Consider the following 19,333-nt stretch of genomic DNA (forward strand, 5'->3'; position numbering starts at 1 on the left):
ACCTCAGAGTTAATGCTCTAACTGTCCCAGAGTAGTGACAGTTACTGAGCCCTTTCTGTCACGGCCGATTTGAATATCCAAAAGACATTTTCTTGAAATAAGCAAGGAATTTTATGACATTAAACTTGCAGAAGAAAATCTGATTGATTTCTTGTCAGTATGTGAATCAAGGGGAATAAAAAGCACCTTAAATCCTTATTATTTTTCTGTTGACGTTGTTGTTGTTGTTGTTGCCAAAGCTATTAATAAAGAAAAATTCAGAAGAATTAAGGCGACGTAAAATGAGGATCACTGTCAGAAATTAACTATTTCATTGAAGCCTTTGGCTCTACTTGGTTTCAAGGTCTCTGCTTTATTCAGCTGGGAGCTCAGTTTGATGGAAGACACAGAACCACACAGCTATACTTCAAATGGAGATGGCAAAACATAAAACATCAAAAGACAAAAAAGTAATTATCAAATATTCTGCAAACAGCAAAGGAAACTTACCATAGTTTGATATGCTAAATGGAACTTAGTAGGGAAATGCTTTAAAATTCCATATGCCTGTGAAATTGGAGTACTATTAATATTTTGAGTTTCTTTTTTCAAAAAGAACCATGAAATTTTGGCAGTTGTTGAAACCGGATGTTTAACTAAAAAGGTTAGAGATTTCTAATCCATTTGTTTTAATTCAGTGCAGCTAATTTGCCTTTTTGCAAGTATCCTAGCAACCATTTTTTCCCCCTTCTCCAGTACCGTAAAGGTTAGGTAAGGATTCTAGAAAGATTGGCCTAAAATATAAAACAAACTGACAGAAGAACATTTCTTAAAGGCACAACTTGCTCTAATAATATTCTGACAATTCTAACATGTGTTAAGAGCATGGAGGCAAGAACCAGAGAAATAATCCCAAAATAACTTTTAACAGTTTGAAAGGCTATGCAATATTTGACTGAATAAGGGCAGAAGCTTCACAAAGGGCTACTTGAGACCTGGAGAACATTCCCTGCACAGGCTCGAGGACAAGCCCTTTAGTGCAGTATTTGTTCAGAAAAGAAATTGAAGCAAAAAAAAAAAGTTCTGATGTATTCAGAAACAAAGTTCTTCTGCTATAGCAAAATATCTGCAGCCAAAATTGGGTACAACCAAATTCTTGGTCATTTTGGAGCTGATTGCTTGGGGAGTTCCAGTAAGATTGACATCAATAACACAACATTTAGATGACATTAATAAACACTGCTTCCTCACTTCTGCCTGTGTAGGCACCACGACTCTGTCAGTTTAATTCAGATTTCACCAGTGTCACCTGAAGCCTGGAGTATATTGTACCAGACATGCTGTATCAACTGAAACGCTCACTTCTGACCAATGACAAGGTGCTAATATAGTTTCTCAATTCGGAGATTATATTTAGAGATGTATGAATTTTTAACTACTTAAGCAAATTCTGGAAGGTCTTCTTGGATATGCCCACATGGGATACAGATGGGACAGCCTAGAATGAGTGCAGGGAGCTGTGTAATCATGTTAGTTATGCAATTATCTGTGCTTTTGCTATGGGATTTCTTTAATAGGAGATGTTGTTGAGCTGTAAGATACACTCAACACGGATGCATGCCCAAGAATAGCTTTTGCAAATATTTATGCTTTTTGCTTAAGTCTTCTTCTGGTCTCCATTCTAACCTCATGTTATTCCTACATCTCTGTAAGTAAATGTTTGTTTTGGAACTAATTTTCTAAATACACTAGGGCTGGAATTAAAATTCAGCATAACTTATTTCAAGTGTTACAAAACGATTATGTTACTTAATAGTAACACTTCTTTTACAAAGGCTCTAATATAAAAATTGAACATTCCTGATTGAATTACTTCCCTGGTTTGCATAACAACATAAAGCCTCTTCAGTTCCTGAGATTTTAAACTTACTCAAGGGAAAAGCATTTCTTGATCAGTGCATTTCAGGAGACTTGCAGTGCTCTCACAGACAGTTATTACTCGATCCGAGTAACTCCAGCCCACGGGACTGCACGACTTTTGAGGGAAAAAACCCACAACTAGCGTTTACGTGAGGAAGCCACCAGAGGGAGCCAATATTGCTGGATATACAGAGCCTTCGTGTCCGCACACACACAGCAGTTTTGCCATAAGCTAAAGCACGAGCTCTGCTAAATGCACTTCCCTTGCTAACAGCCTTTCTATGTTACAAGTTTGCAGGCTGTGACAACTTCATCAATACCCAATGTTTGTTAGTAAATAATTTACTAGCTGTTCCTAATTCAGACATTTACCCTTCTGGGCTGGTAAGCGAAATACCAACATGAAGAATCAGATACATGCTGCAGTTCCTCCAGAAATCAAACCTCTAACTCTTCCCACAGTGCTGCTTTTCCACTCTCTAACCAACAGTCAGGAAGTAGCATGGAAAACCACCTGGGAAAGACCGGTAACATGCTTTTTCTTAGCACCCTTTGATAAAGTACATATGGGAGTGCCCTGATGTAGCCACTGCACAGGCTACCAGAGGGCTGCCACCCCCTCCACGTGCAGGCTGGCAGCTGGTGACAGGGTTGCTCACTGAAGGGAGGTCACAGAATCACAGAATGGCCAGGGTTGGAAGGGACCTCAAGGATCATGAATCTCCAACCCTCTGACACATGCAGGGCCACCAACCTCCCCATTTAATGCTAGATCAGGCTGCCCAGGGCTCCGTTCAATCTGGCCTTGAATACCTCCAGGGACAGAGCATCCACAACCCGTCTGGGCAGCCTGGTCCAAGCATGCACACACCAGGGAACACCAGCAGAGGAGTCAACAGCAGCCATATGCCAAATTCAGTACGGAACTGCCCTTAGTCTGCTTGCTATGATGGCTCAAATGCAACATGTTAATTCCCACCTGGCTGAACCTGCATGGAGCTGATAATGCCTGGAACTGGTTGATTTGTTCATTTGCTTTTCCCACACCTATTTCTTATTTCCTAAAGAAAAATGCATGGGTTCCTTATAGATGCAACAGCCTGTCTGGGATGTGAGGGAAAGAGCAGCAGGGATCTAGTCCTTGGTCTTCTCATACAGAGAAGTAAATACAGGCTATATTTAATAAAGATCACAGCAAAAGAGGTTGAACTCAAGACTTTTTACAGGACATAGTTCATCCACGACCTTCTTTTTGCCTACCATACAGCAAGCAAGACTGTGTGCAGCTGCTGTGCATCAAACTTGTTTAATATCAAACGTATAGAAGAAAAACTCAACCGTTAGTTTGCACGATTTGGGTGAATTAAAAACAAAACCAACAACCCCTCCTTCCCCCAATTCCTCAGGTTAATTGGTGTAATTAGAAAATCCCGATAACAGAGCACCTGAGAGGCCATGGGATGGAAGCTGATGGCCATCTCTTTGTTATCCTAAATGCACAACACGTGTCCTCAAAGGGCTGCGAAGTGTGAGGATAAAAGCCAGAGCTGCTGCCTTTGTTCCCTCCCTCGGGAGGGGAGCGGGTTTGTAGACAACCAGCACCAAAAAGAAAGGATGTGAAGGGGTTAGAGGAGAAAGATACCACAAAGAAAGGCTTCAGACCGTACACTGGGCGCAAAGAGTCGTTCTGCTCAGCAAACCTGCGTTCAGGGCTCTCCCAGCAAACAGCTTACAGCCAGCGAGCAGCAGGAAGGTCTTCCCCCTTGCAGCCGGGAAGCTCAAGTAAGTGCTTTCCTTGGTATGCTTTCAATATAACCAGCCTTTTTTTCCATCTATTATCTCACACAACACAATATTTTCCTCGGAATTTGCACTTTCTCCACGTTTCTCACCTCAGTTTCCTAGCAGAACGGCGCGAGTGCTGTGGTGGCTCCGGAGCTTCCAGGCGCTGCGGAAGGTTCCAGGCGCTTCTCTGAGGGCGGGCGCTGTGCTGTGAGGGGCTGCGCCTTCCCACAGCGAGCGTGAGTTCTCTTGGGTCTGGTTTTAGTTCCCTGGGCTGCTGATGGCGGCTGTCCTCGCCTTACGGTGGGACTGTGGTCACGTTTTACCTCAGAACAATTCAGGGTGTGGGGAGGAAAGCTGGTGTTAGTGCACAAAAGTGGTGAAAGGTCTTCTGTTTCTCTGCGCGTTTCTGTGTATGGCAAGCAGCTGTTCAGGCGCGTTCATCTTGACCAGAAAATATAACTTGTATGGGTTGTGTAAGTCATTTTTTGGCCTAATTCAGCCTTAATAAAGGCAAGTGGAGGTCCATGGGGTTCTATCAGTAGAACAGAGGAGGCAAATCAGGTCAGCTGGTCCAAAGAGGAGGACTAGGACCTGCAGTGCTTGATTTGGGAATTTTGATTGGTATTCTGCGTGCAGCTTTGCAAAATAAAGGGAAGAATGGGTGACGCTTAATTATCAGTACTTACTGCTACATAATAGCTTCTGCTTGTGTTTGATTATAGTTATTATGTGATTCATCAAAATCCAAGCAAGTATCCTGGTCTGGTGGATAACAATGGCTTCTCACTCTGCAGCATTAAAACTGAAAGTGCTGAATCTCCTCGGCTGATATCCCATGCAGATGTCAAAGAAAAGACTTTCTGGTCAATTTGTGGTACTGAATATGGGGTAAAATCAGCTGCTTCTGGGGAGACCCATCGAGGTTTCACTACGTGTATGAATAATGCTAACAGATAATTATTACAGTACTTTTAACTAATAATTGAACTCCTTGCTAAATTTGAAGTTCTAAGCATGTTGGCTGGAATTCTGCTGCTGTAAGCAGTGGCAAGCACTACCAAAGCCTGCCTATATATATCTATATATATATTTTTTCTTTTTTTAAAGAGATATTTTGTTCTTTGTAATGTTTTTAGAATTTGAGATGATCTGATCTCTTAATGCACAATACCTCTGACAAGTTGAGATAGTAAGCTGAAGAACACAAAATGTAAGGGGCCCATAACACCGCTTGGTTTTGCTAACTCAAAAGGAATTCGCAAATAGCATTGCTTAGTTTAACTTTTGCTGGCCCATACACATTCCCAAAAGGGAGCCTTCTCAAGTCAGCAGAAAGGGGCCAATGAGAGAACAGTGGAGGGGGGAACAAACAGGTAAGAGATTGCTGAGGCACACAGGGTGGGAGAAGAGGGAGAAGAGCTCAGAACTGGGACAGAGGTTGGAAGGACATGGCAAGGAAGACTACTGACTTCATCCAGGGATGACCACCAGGTGGGGAGGAAGACATCAAACCTTCACCCGTTAACCACCAGAGGAAGCTACTGCGCATGCACTAGGGGGAGGGACAGTATGTAAATGAATTCCCAGAAAAGTAATGAATATGTCAATAGGTCTTGGGAAATACTGCTGAATATGTTGGGCTTGGCTTATAAATGTATCAAGATCCCGCTCTCTGGTGTGCCTGCTAGGAGGAGTGATCCCCCTTGCACCCAGCATGTGGAGCAGTGCTGAAATAAAACATACCTGCTCTTATAAGCTTATGTGGGTTAGAGAATTTGATTCTGCAAATCAAAGTGGTTTGGCCTGGTATGAAATGGGAGATGGTTCTCTTCAGAAAGGCTGCGCGGCCATTAGTTGAGATCTAAACATCAGACGTGAGACAAAACCTAATGGTATTTGGTTGTATAGGGCTATGATTGTTCATTTTAAGGTTCTTTAATGTGCTGGAAACTGTGCTGTATGTAAACAGCCAACATAGTTCTTCTGCTCATCTCTGGCTCTATCAGCACACAAAGTGAACTACCCTCACTTAGAGGCTAGTAAGGAAATTACTTTTTATTGCTCATTGGTACACTTGTCTTGCAAGCAGCATGCTACAGATAGTGGCAGAAGAGCAGCGACTCAGCAAATGCTGCTGACAGGCGTTATGATTTCGGTTGTTTTTGTATGGTTTCCAAAGAAGAGCAGGTTTGTACAGTCATGTTAGATATATCTGCCTGCCAATCATTTTGTTGATAGGTTTAAATGCATTTAGTAATTTCAGGCAAGTTTAACCTTGAGGTGAGAAGCTAAAATGTTATATTTTTGTGAGTTTCATGGCAACAAATGGAGAAGTAAAGGATAGGATGTAATACATAGAACACACACTTTGTGTGTGTATAATTTTAAATAGCTCAGAGATGGCTCTGAATCTCTGAGGTAAATGAGGGGATGGGAGATCCTGTCTGCCAGTATTAAAACAACAAAACTGCTAGTATTAAAGCTATAGGAAGTAATTACACACATAACTGTCTCAATCAAAGACAAAAATTAATAGACTTGTTAATTAAGCACATGATAAACCAGAATACTTGTTATGGGAGGGTGGCCAAGAATGTTATTTAATATGGTTTTATGGAGTGGATGAGGTGTTAACTAGACTCCCATCCTGTGCTTCATACACTAGAGCTGAAGATGCTGAAACAATAGGACTTGAAGGCTTGAAAATAAGAATGGTTGTTTTGATTTAAAATGACATCATTCCTCTGCTTCTATCTTAATCCTCCTTATATAGCTCTTGCAATTTAATGTAACAATGTAAGATTTTTGTTAACTTTCCTTGGAGGTATTTAAAAGACTTGGATCTGGACAATCTGCTCCCTAGGTGGCCCTGTTTGAGTTGGAGGGCATGAGAGGGAGAGTGACTGAGATGACCTCCAGAGGTCCCTTCCAAACTCGACCATTCTGTGATATGATGTGAATTATTTCTCTACATGGTTGCCCTACAAGTTGTATCAGCATTATTTTCATAAGCAAGCAATTCCAGAGTATCTGACTTAAAATTACTGGTATGGTTGGAACAGACAGCTGAACAATTTTTCTTTGCTTTTTTTTTTTTTTTACCACTGTGGTTAATTTTGCTCAGTATCAATATTTTATACTAAATGAGCTTCCCACTTTTCGTATTGCAGCAAAATGATACAACTTTAATGTGCTTGTTTGCAGTTCAGAGGCAGCAGCACAGAATGTGCGCTCAGCCTCATCCTCTACTCTATAGGTCAGGCTGAGCTTCTGCTGTGAGAGTGAGATGATTCTCCCCAAAAACAACTGTGTGCCTCATGTCTGGGGCTATGCAGCAAATCCCTCGAGTTTGGGCAGCACAGACAGGGAAAGGCCTTGCTCCAAGCAGGACTTAGATCTAAAGCAAAATCTCAAGGACAAGGGAGGGGAGTAGCTTTCTGAAAATCCCATAGGAGGCTTATGCATGTATCTACACCAGCAATTTATTTTGTTTGGGGATGATACAGAACATGAGGTGAAAATTTGGGCTGAGTCTATAAGTAGTGTCTTGGTAGCATTAATGCAACACTGCTGTACTTTAAGCAGTGTTCCTCCCTGTGGAATCAAGATATTCATTACACACTTGGGCATCATTCTCAGTGCTTGAGTTGTAATGTGAATCCAAGGTCCTCTAGCAGTTAAGAGTTTGTTTAATTTAATGTCTTTTTAATGTTACTAGCCACTTATCCTGTGGGTAGGTGCTTCTCTTCCTGCTCAGAGAACAAACTGTATTTTGGTTTCTGTTCCTGTAGCAAGTTAGTCTTCTCTACCTTTATCTCAGTGATCTGGCTAGCACTTTATTCCCATCCTGTTTTTCTTGATGAGGACATGGATGATTATGAAGTAGTCCATTTCAACAGTTATTTTTCCTTCAGCACGTTTTCTGCCTCTTTCTAGTCATTTTGTACTTTCCACTGTAGCTCTGCTGTTCGGTTTCTGTGCTGATATGCACTGTCACTAGTGGATCCTTGCCTGCAGGCTTCAGAAATGCATCCAGTCTGAGAGTGACATATTGTCTTGGCTCTGGGAATGCAGAACAGACTTTTCTGGTGATATGTTCAGCTTCTAAAAATAAGTACACATCAGGTAGCTAGCTAGCTAGCTTTTTTTTTTTTTTTTTGCAAGGCCTATCTCTAAAACATAGCAACATGATGTACTGGCTCTCTGTAAAGCTGCACCTTTTCTTCTTTCTAGAAAGAAGAGATGGAGGGGAGAAAAAATATAAAGATTAATGTAGCTGTAACTTCTTGTCAAAGAATAACTTTGTTGTTTAGCTTCAGCCTCTTTCCTGCAAGGTGTTAACCCTTGTAACAGATGTCCATGAACTGCTTGGCAGATTTTTTACTAAAATGATTGCAAATAATAGAAATCCTTCAGTGTCTTCTATAAAACAAGCCATTGACCAGTGTGGGATAATGGCCTAGATGGAATGAACAACACTAATAAGATTTATTTTGAGGCATTGAATGGATGCTTTTAATTATCTTTTAAAATTTCTTCTCTTTTTTAAGATATTTATTTGTTTTAGGCAGTGTCTTTGAATATTTACATTATCTGTAATAATAGAAGCTTGTCACTGAACATTAAGCTTGAATATAAACAGGCGCCTTCTGTAATTACTAGAGAAGAATTAAGGTTTAATGCTGCTTTTAAAACACTGAGATTGAATATTTCTGTGGTGCAGCTATTCATACCAAGGCTAAACAATAATTCCTCTGTCTTAGTGATGTACTCTCACCAACTTTTGTCATTTACTATCTCAGTGACTCATGATTTCTCAGATTCATTTAAATTAAAAAAATGTGAGTTGATTTCTAAGCTTTCCATGTTGAACAGTCAGATTATTCTATGAGGAATACTGTAAGATATTGTGTAGATGTATGTATCTTCTCAGTGAGGTGTGTTTATTTTCCTGAGATAGGTAACTTATTAATTTCAAGCCTTCTCCTGCTTGGTGGTATATTTAAATTGTTTCTCAAAAGGCTGCTACGTACTGCTTTGTGTTCCTGAGAAGAATTCTGTGAAATAAAGCGTTCCTTTTCCTGGTCTGTATTTAAATGCATCCTAATTTCTAGTTGCACGCTGCTCTTCACCTCTTATTTTTACTTGCAGAAAACCCCTTTGTGATTTCGGGTTCTCATAATCAAAGATGGAACTGAACTGTGTTGAAGTATATGTTCATCTTTATAGTGTCAGGTCATTCAGTGGAAAGCAAATACTAACATTTAAGTATCTGTGAAGGGTCAGTAAATGCATTTACTGCAATGGCAGAGTAGTGCTGCAACCACATTCTGCTCTTTCTTGGTCACGGGGGGAAAGTTTCAGGAAAAACAACACAAGAAAAGGAATAATTAAAGGTAAAAACTTTTAAAAATATGCATATATATTTAAGGTAATTAAAATACTAGACAAGGAACCTGCTCACTCAAGCCCAGGTTGAGGCCAAAATTGTTTGAGATTCACTGCAGAAGCTGCAGGTAAAGTAACATACTATGTGATTAGTATTTTAGAGCAGTATATTAATGTTCAAAAGGATACATATGAAATGAGACTGTGCAATTGAGAGAATTAGCAGGCATTTAACTAGGCTTTTGTTTATAATATCTTGTGATTTACTGCCATGTCCTTGAGGTTACTACTTATTGCAGACAGGCTGATGTTACCACAGTGGACTTCTAGAGCAATCAGTGGTGGCCTGAGTCCCTTGGTAAAACTGGTGGCAGTGTTACCTCCAGATGTGTTGGATGGTATTGTTTGATGCTGAACAAAATCTCATATACATTTGTCTTTCTCCCCCCATTATTCACCAGTGATAGGGTACTGTCCATACTAAGTTACGCTTTCTTAACTTGTTCAAATCATTGTCTAAATACTGCTTTAAAAAGAAAATCTGCACAGGTCAGTCTTGTCTTCTAATGGCCTACTACTAATTTCAGCCACTGTTTATTGGTTGCAGAGAAAATTACAGCTTGAAAAGAGCATTATGATGCTGGTTATTGTATTTTCTTTATTGCTAGCAACAGAACTTAGAAATTTTTCTGTAGTGATGTGAAATTACAAATGAATTATTAAAAATCTCTCCTGCAGTTTAACAAATGTCACAGATCTAGACTGTATTCTATTATCGATAGCCAAGGGTTCACTGTATTTCATGAAGTATTCATCATCCGAGTTATATGCCTCAAGTGGTTTAATGTATCTCCCCTAAATTTGTCCAAGCAACTTGATTTGGTATGATATCTTAACCAGGAACTTGGAATTTCTGTGTCCTAACAACACTTAGTGAATCCTCAGTGAACAGTTGTTACATTAAAAAGATAATCATTCCATTTTCTCCAAGTAGAGAAAACTTTATCCACATCTTGCTAAGTTTTTAGCGAGCTACATCTATCTGTAAGACTACATACAAGAGCTATGTATAAATGTATATTCACATTTTAGTAATAAAATATCTAGATTGATTAGTAAGAATTGCTGTGTATCTGAAGTAACTGTTTTGTGCAAAAATGAGTTTGGGTAACTCACGTGAATATTACCAAAGATAAGTGAATCATGTGAGTGTTTGTCTGTAATCACAAAACTATAGATACGTGGAATTAAATTACGTGGCATTAAATTATAAATGGATCAAATTATTTTTATTGTCAAAAATGGCCACTTACTGTCCTGTGGAGAAATGAGCTTGACACATTTGGGGCTAGAGAATAACTATATGTAAAGCTCCTCGGGCTGCTCAGATATGCGTGAGCTTGAGAGTATTGCAAGAAATATTTGGACTTAGAATATCCATCAAATCTTGTTCAGCATTACCACGATTAACTTTGCTATTTCCCAGAGGAATACAAAAAATAAAATTCTTTCTTTTTTTTTTTGTTTTTCAGTAGGAAAAAGCTAACAGTTTCTGAAGCATCAAATGAAATAACTGTCTAATATTTGGCAATTATATTTGCTTTAATTGCACAGCCTGCTAATTTTATGTTCTGTTGCCTTCTTTTTATTTTTTTTAATAATAAAAATAATGGACAATGTTTTGTTACTTAAATATATTGATATATATTTTATATGTGGCCCAAGACAATGTCTTTGCTCTTTGTGACCCAGGCAAACCAAAGTGCTAGACACCCATGACTTAATAGTTAACTGCTGATCTTGCCTCTTCACTGTGCGTGCAAACCCACTGCAGCTGGAGCTGGAATGCCCCTTTTCAAACTGCATTTCTGAACTCTTAGCTGTCTCCAGCAGCTCTGACTGCTGACAGTCTGTTTTGTGGAGCTGTCCCTGAGGTTCCCGTGAGCCTCACTTGATTTCCATCTGGCTTTTTCACACAGTGACTAGCTGTTGATTACACTGGAGAGGTAGAATAGGTTATGAGGTTTCCACCTGCTAGCTGACATTCTTATTCTGCTGCAGACTCTTTAACACTGGTCTCACTCGTTTATTTAGTCGTCTAGAAATCCCCTTCAGCATTAATGTCTCATGCTGACAGTCTGGATTTCTTCTTGTCTTGAGTTTTCATCTTGTACTTCTGCCAACGTGTCAGAGTCACCACAGATACTGACATTATCAGTGCTCCACTTTTTAATGGCATTAGACAGCCTCTCATTCCCAGCATACATTCTTAGACGTTTTAGTCTATACTGCTGCTCTCAATTTATACTGTCCAATTTTTGTTATTTGGCTTAACATTTTTCATTTTCATCATGGGTTAGATAACCTATCAGTCAGAAGGAGATTGCTATTCCTTCCAACTTCTGTGAGCCCTGTCACTTGACCTAGCAAGTAGTACAAGGATTAGCATATTTGTTGTGTAACAGTTATGGACTTTCTTTGTCAAACCAAATGAAAATAAGATGCCTTATCTGGATGTAAAGCAGAAAAGATTAGTAAAGTCTGTGAAGATTGGCCCTTCAGTCAAGAGGGGGATTCCTTCAGGAATGCTTAGTGTATGTATATAAATATATATATCATATTTTGAATGTGATCTTGTTTTGATCTAGCAGTGTTATGGTTGAGAAGTAGGACAATTCTGGCTATTGCATCCTGGTAGGGGTAAAACACCTGTATCTTCTTTGCTCATAAGCCACCATGTCAATTTTTTTGTTCTCTGTCATTGTATAGATACTGTAACTGTTTCCTGGCATTTGATGCTTTGTGCTTCAGGACTCCCCTGCAGTGGGTTTTAAAATACCTTCGGAAATTTCAGCTCTACTCAGTTAAACACTTCTGACTTTGCTTTGCAATACAAACTCTAGGTGTGAACTTCTGGTTTGTGAACTTATCCCCGTGTAATTTGAAATCAATAGTAATACTACTGTAAAATGAAAAATATTTCCTTTTACTCCTTCTATTCCTTAGTAGTATTTGCACAATGCATACTTGTCATAAGCAAGAGTAATTTGGTTTTTGGAGAGTTTGGTAAATTCATAATGGCCTTTATGAAAATCCCTTGGAAAATAATTCAGGAGAATAGAGTGAAAGTAGGCTGTTTGTTTTTTGTTGTTGTTTGTTTGTTTTCTAATTTTTTTTGTATATCAGTCATTTAAATGGATCTGACAATGTGTTGTAGAATAATGCTGTGAACATAAAGCAGTGGAAACTGGCATTACTGCATTCTAGTTGATGGAATCCATGGATAGGAGCTGCTCAATTTACGTTGTTATTAAGAATAACAGCAACAGAAAATATGCGGTACTGAAAAACAAGTAGAATAACAAATACTTGGTTGTAAAAGTGAAAGCATGGCAGCAGCTTGTCAGCCTGGGAGTTCAGCGGGAGGTGGGGATGTTTGGGCACAGGAACTGCCTGTTCTAAAACTCTGCAGACAAAGTGCACTCCAGAAGCAGTGTACCTACCAGAAAAGTGTTTGCGAATGTTAATGACTTTTAATTGGTTTAATTGAATAGGATGTACTCTGGTCAGCGTGCAAGAGGTTGGTTTCTACTTTTACACACATTTCCGTTAGTAAACGGATGCAGCAGAATCCTAGGTGGTCTAGGATTGTCTGATTTGCATTGATACTTTAATCTTCCTAGGAAGTAGAAAAAGTCAAACAGTTAATTAGTGTATTATAAGGAATATCAAGTCCTGTTCCAGCCTGATATTCAGCTTTGACAACATCGGGTTGCTGAGCCAACAGTGCGTTTTGTTGTCATACCTCTCCTGCTGAGAAACCCATTTTCTAAATAATAGCATGACTACTCAAGTGTAGAAGGGGGCTGAGGGAGGGAAGGCCACTGTTCATAAAAAGTCTATGGCTGGAGCAGTGCTAAACAGCAGCACGTAGCAAGTAACCTTCTGCTGTATTGCTGTACATCCTGCGGGACCTGCCTGTACTGCAGTGAAGTTTTCAAGGGAATGGGAGTGCTATGACCTATTTTAATGGCTGTTAACTTTTAACTTCATTTCTGCAAACCACGCATTTGAAAACAAGAATACCTTTCCATTGAGTCAAAATGCAGTAATTGACAATGGGAAACTTTCCACTTTCAAAATCAACTACACAAACATTTAGCTATTAATTACAGATCAACTCTTCTTTGAAAGAACAGTCATGGAATAAATTTTCTAAGCTCCCACGGGCAGTGAGAGTTTTAACCAGATTCTGTGGAAACAGTAGTGGGTGAGTTGGGCTGAGGCTCTTCTTGTTCACCTGAGTGCAGAATGCTTAGGAGTGGGGAAGTTCTTTCTTCTGGGCATCCTTGCTGCTGCCTCTCTCCATCATCTCTCATTAAACAGTATTTCAATTTGAGAAATTGAGAGTTCTGTTGCTACATTTGTTTTCTATCTAGGTGAGCTTCTTCAATCTGAGTTTTGTTTTGATATCAAATAACGCTTATGTAAAAACTCAGCTTCAGCCACTGAGGTGCACCTGATTTTTGACACCAAATTTACTGTCTGCACAGATTCCCTTGAAAGGTTTATTAGATCAGGGCATATCTGGTTGAGGTTCATAGCTAGTAATGAAAACAGGCAAGCTTGGCTTGGTTTCTTTTTTAGCTGCCAAGAGTTTGTTCATCTCTATGAATCATTCCTCACAGCAATTAGGCATACAGATTCCAAGCTTGGAACATAGTAAAATTTTAGTGCTGATGATTGCAAACATAGTATATCAGGAAGCTCATTCTTTAGAAAGCAACCATAGGAACAGTATAAAATAGTGTAGAAAACTCTAGGATTTTTCCATATATAAATAGCTACGTATTACCTTTAGAATCTGGTGCAAACGCAGTGACTAATCTGGAATATATTGTTGTAAATTAGGTAATATTGATAAATAGCAGCAGTGTAAACGGGAGGCTCATTTAGCTGTGACCACAGAATTAAGTCAAGTCTAGATATAGACCTTGAATGCTGACATCCTTTCCCGTTCCCACAGAACTTTAGAATTATAGGCTAACCTCAAGTGAAGAAATTAATTGTTAATTTCAAACCTAGCCTTCCATTTAATTTCTCCAGGATGTGACTTTGGCCCATTTGGAGTAAGAACTACTTCATCTTCCTGACCAAATGAAATGATGCTCTTCTAATGGAAAGTACAAATTTCAGAGCAGATTTAGGTATTTTCTAACAGTAGTAATCTGACATGTAAAAACCACAGGTCAGGAAAGGTGCTGCCTTGCCACCAATGTGCAAAATTATCTATAAACTAACAGGCGTTTGTACTTGAAATTAATTTAAGCAATGAATTTAGTTAATACAATTATGGTGATAGAGTTAAAATTGCAGGGGAAAAAAAAAGAGATTAATACTTTGTTGAAACATTATGTTAATATTAAACAATGTTAAATATGCTAAGTGGTAAGAAATAATAGAAATTTAAGATAATGCTAAATAAATATGACCCAGTGAAATGTTTAAATAAAATGATTGAAAAGATGGATCAATTCCGTTACATTCACATAATCATGCCTTGGAAGAAAAAAAAAAATAGAAAAGGTAGTACTCTTACAGGTGTTATCAGGCATGAGGTGAAATGAAGGCAGAGTGCTGATGGGGCTATTCAGCCTGACACAGCTGACCTAGGGATTGTTGCTTATTGCTGCTGGTTATCTTACAGCCCTTATGGCACAGCCTGTAATACGTCACACATTTCTCTGTGTTATGTTGACCACACTTCAATCGTGTTTTCAGCAGTTGGTTTTGCCTGATCCCGCTCAATGTATTTTCTGTGTAATTAATCAAAAACTGTATTTATTTGGTAAAATTACTGGTGTGGGTTTTGGTTTTTTGTTAATTTTTTTATTAGAGTAGACTGAATGCATCTCCTCTGCATTGGCTGTCTTATTTGGATTGACAACTGACTGGCTGGACCATTGGGCAAAAACTTCAGTGGTTTTACTTTCTGAGATTGGGACCTTCTTAGAGGACGTGATTTTTCAAGAGCTTTTGAAATTCAGTTGCCTTAAAATGTATTCTGAAGATCTTTATGTCCTGATGCTTTTGAAAATCTTTGCCTCAAGCTTTCTCCCAGTCAGCTTCAAAAAATATTAAGATGTGTAATCTCATAATATTTAAACTTCAAAACAATGAATGGAGCAGCTTAAAGGATATTAATTGAAAGATAATTCTAATACACAAAAATAACACAGTGAAAAATGAATAAAATATTCAAAGTGAAGGAAATAGAGGCAGGCCTTTATGATGTGAATGTTAGTTGTCTAAGCTGTGTAAGCTTTTTATTTATTGCTGCTTTAAAAAATGAAAACAAACCAAAAATAACCCCATAGCCTTAGGGAATGTATTAGCTGACTTTTTTATGTCAATGATTGGGCTAGCATAAATATCATTGATGTTATGTCCTACTATAGCTATTCATTTTTTATTATTGTGAGTTCATAACTGGAGTTTGGAACCATTTTTTCCATGCTTTTGGGGTGGGTCAGTGTGTAAGGATGGACTTTTATTGAAAGGGAATTTTATCGGGAGCTGCTCTAAAGGGGTTTTGGAAAGAAAATTCAGATTGAATCAAGATCCAACTTCTTTAATATGAGAGAACAATTGTTTTTATGTCCAGAATCAATAAAATGTAATGACACTTTAAAAAATTATTTAGTTCTAACGTTTAAGATGCATTATCTGCTTTCTCTAAAAGATCTAGACTTCTATATTCAGATAGAACTTGAAGAACAGAATGGGGGTTAAATACATCTCATTATTTGTAAAATTAGAGAAGTCTACCTCTGCTGTTAATTATTTTAATTCCTTTCTAGTTGTAAAAGCAGAGTGAGAATTAACTTTCTGTGAGGAATTAGAATAATGTTTTGTATTTTGGAAATAGTGGATTTGGACAGATTTTCAGATGTCTTAACCGACTTGACAAGAGTTGGTAATGTTTATGTTAAAATAAAATGCTGCAAAAGAGTAATTTTCATGAAGCTGGAAAAAAATAATATGAACCACAAAGCTTAAAAATGTATTAAAGTTACCTTGCATTTAACTATTCCCATTTCGGTATTTTTTTTTCTTGAATGCTAATTTGTGCTAATATGAAACTGTAATTTATATCTGCTTCAGCTAGGAATAAAATAATGTGGTAAACTTTGAAGGTGATAAAAGGGAATTCCAGTAAGCTTTTAGTCTGCCATTGTACAGATGAGGTGCCATTCTCTATGGTATTTTGACCTTTCACTTCAGATTTTGAATGCAGCTCAGAAACTTTCTTTGGCCTCTTCATTTTAATGCAGCCCAAATGCTTCCTGAGCAAGCCATTAGGCAGCAGCCAGATTTTGTTTTAATCAAATGGTCTTGTAGATGGGTTGTTTTCTGTGTCTGGCTAGGATTCTGATTTACAAACATAAAAGGGGACGTAAAACTTCAGGGTGCTGCTAGTGAAGTAGCACTGAAGCAAATAATTTGAGGAATCATGTGGAGCCATGTGTTTAAAAAATTATGCCTGTTTTAGAGTGGTGCGAACGCTCTCATGTAACAAACAACACAAAATTGAATAGGAATGTCTAGCTGGAGAATGTCAGAGCACTTCCACTGGTTAATATGCTTTGGCACAATCATAGTGCTGCAGTAAACGTTGGTGCAAAAAGCTCAGTGTATCTCTTGGCATGTAGTCACGTTTGGAATACAATCTATATATCAAAATCTCCATTCACAAAATTTCTGCTTATTAGCTCCAGTCTGCAATGTGTGTTTATTGGCCTTTCAGCGAATAAGTATACATTATTATTCCTTTGAGCTTTGTAAGCTAAGCAGTGGAAGGCAGTTACTTGAGAAACTATATCTGCCTTTATGAAAACATGAAAACCTGGAATTATCATTGAAAGTAGATGGAACCATAGCTCAAACTTAGAGGGTTGACTAGCTCAGCTATAGGAGGGAGGAAACAATGATCCTTTTTTCCAGGCTCTGGTTGTATCCAGGACTGAACTCTTAAAAACCTTATAATAGGAATAATTTTATAATTGAAAATGCATTTAACACAGGCGTTTGAAATGTCATGCACTTTTAACACTGTTGTTAACCAAGGATGCAGAACACAGTGTTTATTGTAGAGACAAAAAAATTGAAAGAGATCCTTTCATTTAAAGCCTACCTGTCTATTATTAATGGGGTCTTCAGCCTTAGGTAAGTGAAATATTCTACAAATGTCCTATTTGAGAATTCCTACTTTCTGTTGGAACATGTGAAGTCTAGGATTTATTCAAGCTGAAGGCAAAAACAGCGAAACATGCAACATCCGTTGCAAATGACTAAGTTGAAGTTATATATTATATGGAAGGAGGAATCGAGCAATTAATATATTAAAATCTGTGTACTTTTCAGATGTTTAAATTTACTAAAAGGAATCTTCATTAAAAAAAAAAAAAAGTTTCCCAATAATAGGAACTATCCTATAATTTCCTGCTTTTCTTGGAGGGGAAAAACAACCCTCCTACTTCTGTCATTAATAGATAACACAAGATGTATAACTTATACATGGTTTGTTCTACTTCTGGTGAAAACCTCATATAGATTTCCCTTCAATGGAACAAGGTGTAACTAACAGTATGCCTCAATTCTTAACTGAGGGAACGTGTGACAACTAATTTACTGTATAGAGACAATTCTAGCAACAGCTAAAGGATCCATTTACTGCATGGTGACAGTGCTTGTCTGTGTCAGGAAAGTCACCACATGGCCTCTTCACCATGTACTCCTGAAAGGAGAGCTTTCTGCAGATTTTCAGTATGGCTTAGGGGAGCAGTAAGTTTCCAATGGCTCTTTTGGGTTTGAAAAATAATTTCTCTCGCAGGGAGAAGACTTGGATCTCCAACACCACTTCCTTCTGAAGCGCTCCAGTGTAAGCCAAGAAATGAGAAAACTCTCATTTTCTGGAAAGATGAATGCAGTTATAGTCACAAAGCTGTATGATAGAGCCATATCATCTTAGCCTTGGCTACTTTAATTACAGATGTTATGGTTACTATTGTGTTTTTTTTCCTTTCCACGTCAATTTTTCAAACTCAGTCTGATGTCTGTGTGCTTTGCAATTTTTCTGTGACCTGCTTCTGACTATTTGACTCAGTTCTAAATTAATCTGAACCTTATGCAGATGATGGAATGGTTTTATTGCTTCCAGGTTAGTATAAGTTAGCATTATGGTCTGTAATAACAGAAGCATCCAACACTGCTATCTCAGCCTGACTCTGGAGACCAGTTAAGATTTAGAAAAACTTGAAGTGACTTAATGATTGTAAATTCCTGTTCTAGCCAGTAATAAGTCTGAAATTTGCAAACCTCTCTATTGTCCTTGTATGTATAGTAAAGCTATGGAAACTGTTTCTGAGTACAAAAGATTCAGGTGGATGCTCAGGAGTATAATACATAGTTGTAGGAGTTGTTTACAAGTTACTATAGGTGAGAAGCAAAATGTTTATCCTGTGTCTGGCTGATGGCCTGGTGCCTTGTGTGACTCTGCAGTGGAGTATAACAAGCATGACAGAGCAATGCTCTGCAGTTTGATGTTTTATTGGCTGGAAGCTCTTGTAATAGTGAAAAAGTATGTATTCAGTATATGATGTTTGGGTAGAATTGTGGCCTGCATGAAGTTAACTGTGCTTTGGCATAAGTAGGCACAATGAACATGCAATTCAAATGGCGTTTTACTATGAATTGCCATAGATCATAGATCTTTCTATCAGTCTTTTTTTTTTTTTTTAAGGTACATAAGACCCTTTCAAACTGTGAACAACTAAATAAGTCTCATATTCAGTCACACATCATCAGAAAAGGAAAGTCTGCCTTTGAAATTTACCTCCTGGAAATGCTATGTTGAGTTTGCAGTGTAAGGTTTGATTCTTATTTTGTGACAACTGCTTGGCTTAAGATTTGATTCAAATTAAGTTTAGTTAGAATCATAGAATATCTTGAGCTGGTAAAGATCCCACAAGGATCATCAGGTCCAATTTCTGGCTCCACACAGGACTAACTAAAAATTTCCTATTAGAAAATGAATTACAGACAGCTTCAATGTGCTCAAGGTTTTTAAATGATGAGCTTACAAAAAAAATAAAATCCAAGTATTTATCTGCAGCACATTATTCAAATATGCAATTGAATGGCTGTGAATATGGATACCTCTGCAGATCCAATTCTTGTGCTCCTTATTTTCTCTTCTCAA

At 38.2% G+C, this 19,333-nt stretch overlaps 1 protein-coding gene and 1 long non-coding RNA gene across 6 annotated transcripts in view; one reads left to right on the forward strand and one right to left on the reverse strand.

Moving 5' to 3' along the window:
* LOC116239166 (uncharacterized) overlaps positions 1-3,904 on the reverse strand; it is a 114,061-nt gene extending 110,157 nt beyond the window's left edge. For all 5 annotated transcript variants that reach the window (XR_016470068.1, XR_016470071.1, XR_016470070.1 and 2 more), the window contains exon 1: positions 3,792-3,904. This is a non-coding gene — a long non-coding RNA (uncharacterized LOC116239166). The remainder of the gene's footprint in view (positions 1-3,791) is intronic.
* SLC6A11 (solute carrier family 6 member 11) overlaps positions 3,278-19,333 on the forward strand; it is a 104,042-nt gene continuing 87,986 nt past the window's right edge. Inside the window, exon 1 of the mRNA XM_090148065.1 lies at positions 3,278-3,681. The gene's annotated coding sequence lies outside the window, so the exon portion shown is untranslated. The remainder of the gene's footprint in view (positions 3,682-19,333) is intronic.

This window comes from Phasianus colchicus, chromosome 11, assembly GCF_987193195.1.
Source record: "Phasianus colchicus chromosome 11, bPhaCol1.hap1.1, whole genome shotgun sequence".
In the NCBI taxonomy this organism is placed as follows: Eukaryota; Metazoa; Chordata; class Aves; order Galliformes; family Phasianidae; genus Phasianus; species Phasianus colchicus.